A 9,197-nucleotide genomic window follows, 5' to 3' on the forward strand; every position below is an offset into this window, starting at 1 on the left:
AGGGTAGTGAACATGCAAATACTTGCACTTCTGCGAGGAGCACCCAGAGGCGTCATTATCCTGCTCCAGTGTTATGCTGAAATCTCAATCATGGATATGCATGTACACAACAAGCTGGATCTGTGACAACTGCACATTTTACTTGGAGACTCACTTGGGAGAGATTTATCAAAATCTGGGGAGAAAAAACTGTTCTTGATCCTAATACAGTGATAAAGCCTTTTTAAATGACTACAGCACTTAAAACATACTGCAGAAGTGATAACTCTTTTGTGGTTTAAATTCTGTTTGCTGGTTTATTTAACTACAACTTTCAAACTGCATTTACTTGCTATTAACAGTCAGCCATGTCGCTTGACATGCAAAAGGTAAAGAACCTTATCATAAATGATTGTCAAACTCTAAAAACCTGGTAGCTAGTAAAATCAAAGTACAGAAACAGAACGGGAACTTTTGAAATCCCATTTTGACATCCACAAAACTGCAAGACAAGTAATCTTCATCTTGAAACATACTGTCACAAGTCAAGCCTTTTTAAACATTTTTTTCAGATTAACATGATCATGTTATTGCAGGTTTCACACCTGCAATTAAGCAGCATCCTGGACATAGTATAAAGGCCAAACATGTTTAAGATAATGGTGACAGTTACACTATTTTATTCATGATTTGTGGATGCTGGCTTACTTTTTCTACCACTGACTCATTTTAAGTGTACTAAAAACTGAAAAGGCTAAGATGAACCCACCAATCCCACATATCAGCAACTGTAGGAAACTTTTTGGTATTGATACAGAACACTGGTGTGCTTGTAAATCTAGTATGTTGAAAGTTAAATCATATCTTTACCACATTAAGTGCATGACAAGCTCTAATTTCTACTATATCCAAAAGTATGTACTATAAAATAAGAGAATGTGAGCATTTTACTATTATTTCTCTCAACCAGTTCATATGACTTTTAAATCAAACATAGCGGACAGAAGAGCTGAGCTGCAGGATTTTTCAGAACAAGCAATAGACCTCTGACCTTACATCAGCTGCCCACGTTGTTTCAATCATTCAGTGAAAACAGATCTGTCTGCACATGTGAACCACGATAAGCCATAAAGAGAGAGAACAAATTATACTACCAACATATGGAAGTTGTTGTTTGTTTTGACTGATCTCAGTGTTGCTGCTGGCAGAACAAAAGGCCTCTGGCTGCCATCACAGGGTTGGAATTCAGCTTTTGCTGCGAGATGACACCAACCATATATTTTAGGTTTACCCCACAAGTAGCCGGGCCTAGTGAGGTCATCTGGTCTGAAGCTCTCAAATACCTAGAGGACCAGTGGCAGCTCGCCATGAAATTGGCTATTTATATGCATGGAAAGAGGAGGTGGAAGAACGCTCATGTTTTTGTTGACTTTGTACCAACAGCTGGTAAAAAGGTAGACGTCATTGAGAATTTGACAAAAGGCAACTACATTTTGCCATTAAAATCCATTTTGTGTGCTGAAGATATATGCGACCATCTTCATTTTAACAACTATTGGGGCTCAGTGTGAACAAAAAGGGAATAACAACTGGAAAGGTTGAATTTATTCTGTTAAGTTCATGGCTGAGAAATATTCCTTCTGATCCCAACATCTTCACCTCAGAGATTTCTAACAGACGAGGTTGTAAGACTTGTAGCTGCTATCATGTAAATGTAGTTTAGTAATAGTGCAGACTTATTAATGCTCAGAGCTAATTTCTTTAAAATAACAGTTGTTATTTGGACAAGTTTGGACAAGTTTCATTTTGTTTTTGCCTAAAGTTTATAAAGAGGTCTACTTTGGTGTGATTCAGGTACCTGCATCTGCCTGTTAGTCCAGGAGCCACTGCCCTGCATGTTTTAGACATGTCCCTACACTCCAAAAACTCCAAAGTCAGATTTCTTAACTTCCTCATCAAGTTCTTTACAAACTTGTCAATGAGCCCTTCATTTCATTCAGGTGTGTCAGATGGGGTAACCCTTAAAGCATGCAGGGCAGTGGGTCCTGGGGACCTGCACTGAGAAACACTATTAGTCTCTTTTTTTTCCCCCAGTATGAATGATTAACCTTTGTCACTTTCAGAATGAAGAGCATGTTAATTGTTATTGTTGTTTACAAATACTAAAATAAAAATGTACCACGGATCTCATAATGCCATATGATGAATTATTCACAGGTTGACGTGAATGGCACTAAGACAGCCCAAGTGAATAACAAATTTTAAGAAAAGTTCACTTATTTTGACAAAATATAAGTTCACAAGACTTAACATGCATTTGAGTTGTGTCAGCTCGATTTATATTTAACTTTACTAAGATATATTAAGTGATGACCCCATCCAAAAAGGTACAGCTCATTTCAATATGATAATTTCAATACTTTCCACAATTACGTTTGTTTACTTACTTTTCTAGTGTAATTCCAAAGTATTTTCTAGTAAAATGAACTTGTTAGAATTTACAGTGTATCTGCTACACAGGATACATCAGCTGTTCATGCAGCTTTTATTACTTCTTCCAATTCCCTAAGGAGGACAACAACACAGCCTATACCTCCATGTGTGACAGCTCAGTTTTGTACATTTCAGTCTTTTGCTGACTTAATTATTCAGTAAATGTGTCATTTTATTTAAAATGTAGGCTATACATTTAATTTTAACAGCTAAAGCTTTATGCTAACCCTGTGATCTGATAAATCTGCGGCAACAGCCTGATGCAAACATGTCAATATGGACCAAAATCTCTGACACCTTACCATGTAAGATATAAGGCAGCTCTTATATGTAAATCGCTATGGATAAAAGCATCTGGTAAATGACTGTAGAACAGAATAGAATAGTTCCGAACCTGCCCTGCGATGGAGTGGTGAGCTTTTCCAGGGTGTACTCTGCCTGTCGCCCAAAGCCAGCTGGGATAGGCTCCAGCTTCCCCGCGACCATGAATTGGATTAAGCGGTTCAGAAAATGAATGAATGAGTTCCGAACCTCAGATCTGTCTTTTCTGTCATCTCCACCCCAACCAGTCGAGACAGATGGCTGCCCTCCCTGAGCCGGGTTCTGCTGGAGGTTTTCTTCCTGTTAAAGGGGAGTTTTTTCCTTCCCACTGTCACCACATGCATGCTCAGGATGGTGGATTGGATCAAAGTCATGACTTGATGCAATCAGTTGGTTTCTATTATAGGATATGTATGAATTGGCTTGAAATGATGCGTATGTTGATTTGTGTCTGTAAAGTGCCCTGTGACAACATCGTTGTGAAGTGGCGCTATACAAATAAAGCTGAATTGAATTGAATATAAACAAGGTGTACCTAATAAAGTGACCAGTAGGTGTGTGGTCCCGAATACCCTACACTGTCTCAATGGGTCGGTTTCATAGTGCATTTTGTACACAAAGCATTCTGATAATTTTGATTCACATCATAAACACTGAAAGTTGTAATTAATCATATTCTCGGCCCATCTTTGTTCAGGTCCATCATGCGGGTTCGTGTGTCCAACTCTGACTATGCTTTCATTTCTTCCTCTTGAGCCTTTTAATAATTACTTTCTGGAAACTGAAACACAATATGGAAAATCTGGCCACTAGTTGTTTTATTGACAATGATGAGTTTTTCATCTGAGGGTTGAAGGATGGATGAAGAGATGAGGTCCTTGTTAACACACCGGCCTCGATGTTTATTCAGGACCAGACAAACAGTTCTGAGTGGTTTAAATAGTATGTGTACATGTAAAACTGTTACATTAGCTATTTACAATGGCACCAGTATAATTTGAGCTTTCCTTCAGACGGCCAGTGATCTCATCTTTTCTAACTATAGATGAAAATTGTTTTTTAAATTCTAAATTACAAGTTATGGTGTGATTTTTGCTTTTTTTTTTTTTATTTATTTTGAAATAGCACAAATTAGCTAAACTCTGCAAAGTAGGGATAATGGAAATGTGCAATTCTAGTATGCAAAAGTAAAAAAGACTTGCAAAGAATGAGAAGTTTGTTTCCATCTTTTTTTTTTTTTTACTCCAAACTAACATTTTGAAGAGGTTTTGTTCATATTTCAGACTTGGAGCTGTAATTATAGCAGCAGCTTGATCTGGATGTTTTTGTACGGCTAGAGTGTGGATCATATTCACCGCTGCTATATGAGGGCCAGAAGGTTCACATGAGAGGAAGCTCAACACAAAGGTTTGGTTTGCACTTGCTGCTTTGCCCACTGAAACACACATGCTAACTTAAAATCTAAACCTGCACATATTTTCTTTTTCTTTTAATTAATTAAACTGTTAAATGTATGTATGAGATCAATATTTTCTCATACAAAACACTGCAAATTCTTAATAACTTACATGTTTAAAGCACAAAAAGGAGGCCAGATCTCACTTTTATAGAGTGGTCATTAAGTCTTAAATTGCTATTCCCTGTTTATAACTTTAACAAGTGGGTAATGAGAGAACATTATGTGTTTACGAACACTCATTCAGAAAATGTTTTAACAGATAACAGCAAGTTTTTCCTGATTATGTCTCTAGAGGCAGCTGTATTCCTCTCATAAGAAGCTGTATATATGAACAAACTGTATGTCAATCTAAATGAAGTTTCTATTGTAAATGTTTTGATGGGAGCTTCACTAAATAAACAAATAAACATGCAGACTGTGTATCCATGGCCTGCCCTGAACACCCTAATGAAGTTATCATCTATTCTGGCCTCATTAATTTCAATATTTGTTAAAAGGAAAAACTGTCTGTAACATAATAATTGCAGAAGCTCTATCTGAACTGGTTTTATGGCAGAACAGCTATTTTCACCGAAATGAAAAAGGCGCCAACATCATCTCTCAGCCATCATCCATTCAGTTTCTTAACCTCTTAGTGTAATTCAGGGTTATGGGGAAGCTGGAGCCTATCCCAGCAATCATTGGGTGGACAAAGTTGCCAGCCCATCACAGGGCCACACAGAGAAATAAACAACCATGCACACTCACTTCTGGATGATTTAGAGTACCCAATTAACCTAACGGGAGGAACATGCAAACACCACACAACTGTTTGAAACTCCCCTCCAGCCGAGGCTCAAACCAGCAACCTTCTTGTCCAGAGGCCACCATGCTCGGCCTTCTCAGCAATTAATCAAATTTTTCACATTGGAGGCCAAAGTCCTGATTAATTGTTGAGTTGATCAAATTTATTTAGTGAAAATTTTGGCTTTCAATGTTTCAGTAACTGCTGTGCTACAAAAAGAAAAAAAATATAAACTCTGACTTCTAAATAGTTTAAAACCTGTTTAAATTAAAATTGTTCATAAACAGAAAGACGTAAACATCTTGAAAATTGGGGAAAAAAGATGGAAAGAAATCCATCTCTGTTGTTAAATAAAGATCTACTCTCGTGATATGTTTATGAATAGTGCATTGTAAAATATTTTCCTCATGGTTTAGTCTTAAATGAACTTTCATGACTGTGAGTGTGTGAGAGGGAGAGAAGGAGACGAAAAGAGGGTTTTGTGTCTCTCCAGCATCTGTCATCAACTGAAGATTTAAAAGTGTCTCAGAGGACGAAAACCATCATTAACGCTGAGCAATAAACCAGACAGTGAAGTACACACCATGGCATCATCCATCACTCACTTCCACACAGAGGATATGACATCATGTAAGCAACTCGCTAAAGACTTTCCCCTGCAGATAACTGACTGCAATTATTCCATCTGCAATCTGTTAGAGCAAAACTAATTTACACTTTCAAATAAAAGACTTTTTGGGTTTAAATTGTTATATTGAGCCCAGAGTTACAGTCAAAAAACAGCCACATGTACATAAAATCATAAAGTCAGTGTCATGTCCACTTATCGGGTGTGATATACACATGAAGGAGCACTTAAAAGTGCAATATACAGCTCTGGATCATCATCATCATCATCATCATCATCATCATCATCATCCCAGGCATGAGATGTCCTGGTTTGAAGAGTCTAAGTCTTGTAGTTTTTTGTCAGGACCTGGTCTAATGTGGTCCAGATACCAAAAATGTCTCAAATTGAGCCTGATTTGCATTTTCACAAATAGAATAAAGGTTTCACAAATCAGAAACTATTTTTTAATGACTCTGCATCGTATGTAGAATATTTCAGTCCAGGTTTGAAGGGTCTAAGTGTTGTAGTTTTTGTCAGAACCTGGTCTAATGTGATCTAGTTTTCCAAAAATTCAGTGGAATTGCCCTTTACACATATTGCGAATCAGAAGCTAACTTTAGCCTCGTTTTTTTTATTTTTTATTTTTTTTTTTTATAAGACCTACATGTAGTTTTTAATGATAAACCTGAACATGTATTGTATGTAATGAGTAAAAACAGCAGTGATACAAAAGACTTTGAGGAAGACTTTTCTTTTTTAAAACTCAGAAAACATCCTCAACTCACTCACCTGACTTGCATTCTCCTGCCTCACCTGAGTTTTCAGGTGTGTTTTATGGGGTTTCCAACAGAATGAAGCATCTCGGTATGAATGAATTGGTTGGCCCGTAGCCCCGCCCACCGGCCATCAGCACACCTGTCACTCCTCTGAAACGTCTTTTCTTCTTCTTTAATAAATTTCCTCATCTTATTTATACCTTACTTTCTCCTTTTCTAATTTTTATTTCAAATAATATAATCTTAAAACCCCACCAAACTTGAGGATTATTTACCTTCTGGCAGGCTGTAAACAAATTATAAGACTCTCCTTCTGCTTCTTATAAGACATCAGTTTATTGCAGTTTCAACAGAATGCAGCGCGCCACCGCCCCCTTGTGGCTGATTTATTTATTTCATGTGCACAGTTTATTGCCTATCATTGTCAATGATCTATTCATTTATTTACTTGCCTAGTTTAAGTCTGACTTTAAGTGCTAAGTGTAAAAGAAAAAGTCTGCAAACCATTGCATTTTACATCAACAATACTGGAAAGGAAATATTAGATTATAAGACTTGGTACCTATAGCAATTATGGTAATTTATCAATAAACTAACAGGGTTTTTTAACTAATTTCAGCTGATTCATATTGTAGTAGGGGCAACAAAACTTGAATTCTCTATGCTAGTATTAATAATAATTATAAAAGTAAAAAAAAAAGGGGGGGGGGGGGAGGGGGCATTTTAATAACTTAGAAAACAAATAAAGTGTCAATAAAATTAGTTATTTACTTGAAAAAGTGACATTAAGATGAAAGAAATAAAATGAAATCTTTATTTCAAACAACTCAAGTACCAGTGGTTAGTTTATTATGTTTTAATGAAAGCCAAAGTGACATCAGAATAGAATTACAAAGGTTATTTACATGTTTATATGCTTTTTATTACATTTAAATAAAAAAAAAAGAGGCATACTCTATATTTACACAATTAGCTTCAGTCACATCAGACTAAAACAAACCTTAATGTCTGAAAAAGTAAAAAAAATAAAATAAAAAATAAAAAGTCAGTACATGAAATTATTTCTCAGATCATGAAAGTGACAGTTCAAAATGCTAAATACATATAAACAAAAAATCTATTTCAGATTCATGAAGTTACCCAAATGTGAGTGCTTCACAATATTTTCCCCCTCTGATCTAAAACTCAACATTTACAGGGATTTTGACAATAGTGAGGTATTAGGAGAAGGAAACATTATTGTTGGTTTCTTTTTATGAGGAATTTTCATTTCATAACATTTTCATTCTTCAGCTCAGAGAAATAAATGTAACTGCATCAGACATCAGTAGAACTGGATAAACCTGTGGGGAAATAATCTTTCACTCCCTTAATCTCTCATGATATCAAGTATTTAGTGCTAACTTTGATAATCTTAATTGAAACAATCAATCTCACCAGTAACCAGAAATCTGAACAATAAAGACAAACCAACAGATTAAAAGAATCACTGCCCAGATAAGAAATGTTGCCATTGTTGTTCAAACAGGTTCATGCACACATTTAGACCAACTTTCATCACTTATAAAAAAAAACATTCCTCATTTAATTTCATACTAACTTTTTCATCTTCGCAATTTCTTGACTCAAAAAGAAACAGTATTGAAAAATAATCTTTGTTTTCCTTTGAGGCTGTCTTTAACTATCAGTGATGTTGTCACTGGCTGAACAGTCGGAACGTGCAGGGAAGCAGGCAAATGCTTTGCAAATCCACGAAAGGAAATCATGCATATATCTGATCCTTTTTAGACCTTAATTGAGCTGTTTGGGTTACCACAGGTTGTTAAAGAGGAAGTTAGTTTAAGGAGTTATTGGACATTTTAGGAAATTAACCCTTTTTACTCAGCTTTCAGTTCATCTGGAATCAAGGACAGAAACAGATCTGGGTGGATTCTTAAAAAAAAAAAACAAAAAACAAAACCAATTACTTACTTACTTTTTTAGAGCCAAATTATAGAAGGAATACATAAAACAAAATTGTATCAGAGCAGCAAAGGGTGAGATATAACAGTATATCCTCTGCATTTCCAAACTAATAATTGACTCTGAGCTGTTCAACGCCACTGGACAGACGTGTCCAGTCAAACTTCTTCACCAAGTTTTCAGGAATCATATTTACCTTATTTATGAACAAAAGTAATAATTTAATTATAATGGAGCAGATTATCTGAAGTTCAGAGTTTGAACAAAGCTTAAAACAAAGCTGCTTGGTCCACTTCGCTGAACACGCAAATACAAAATATTAGATTTTTATGACAGAAAACAACTTCACCATTTTTCTCATGATTTTACTTTTTGTTGTGAAAAAAAAGTTATATAAAAAAAACTGAAAAGGTGTCAAAAACAAACAAAATATCTACACTCTTATTTACATCTATTAAATAATAGAACAAAAATAACAGATAGATGAGATAGATGAGACACGAAGCAGGATCTTTGTGAAACTTCAGAAGTAGTTTCATGAGCTGCCAAAAACAAACCAACAAAAAGAACAAACAAACAAGTGTTCAAATCACACACTGTGCCCACTGAGATCAGAGCAACACGTATCCATCTAATGCAAATAGTTTTTGGCTAAATTAGCCATCTGTTTAGACGATGTAGTCATCAATATTATGACCAAATTTATGTAACCATTTCTGTTTTAACACCTTAAAAGGTTATAAAGGTTTTACAACATCAGACACACTTAATGGAAGAGCAGATGTTCACTAAATCACACATCAACCGCCTGAA

The sequence above is a fragment of the Telmatherina bonti genome (assembly GCF_933228915.1).
Source record: "Telmatherina bonti genome assembly, chromosome: 19".
In the NCBI taxonomy this organism is placed as follows: Eukaryota; Metazoa; Chordata; class Actinopteri; order Atheriniformes; family Telmatherinidae; genus Telmatherina; species Telmatherina bonti.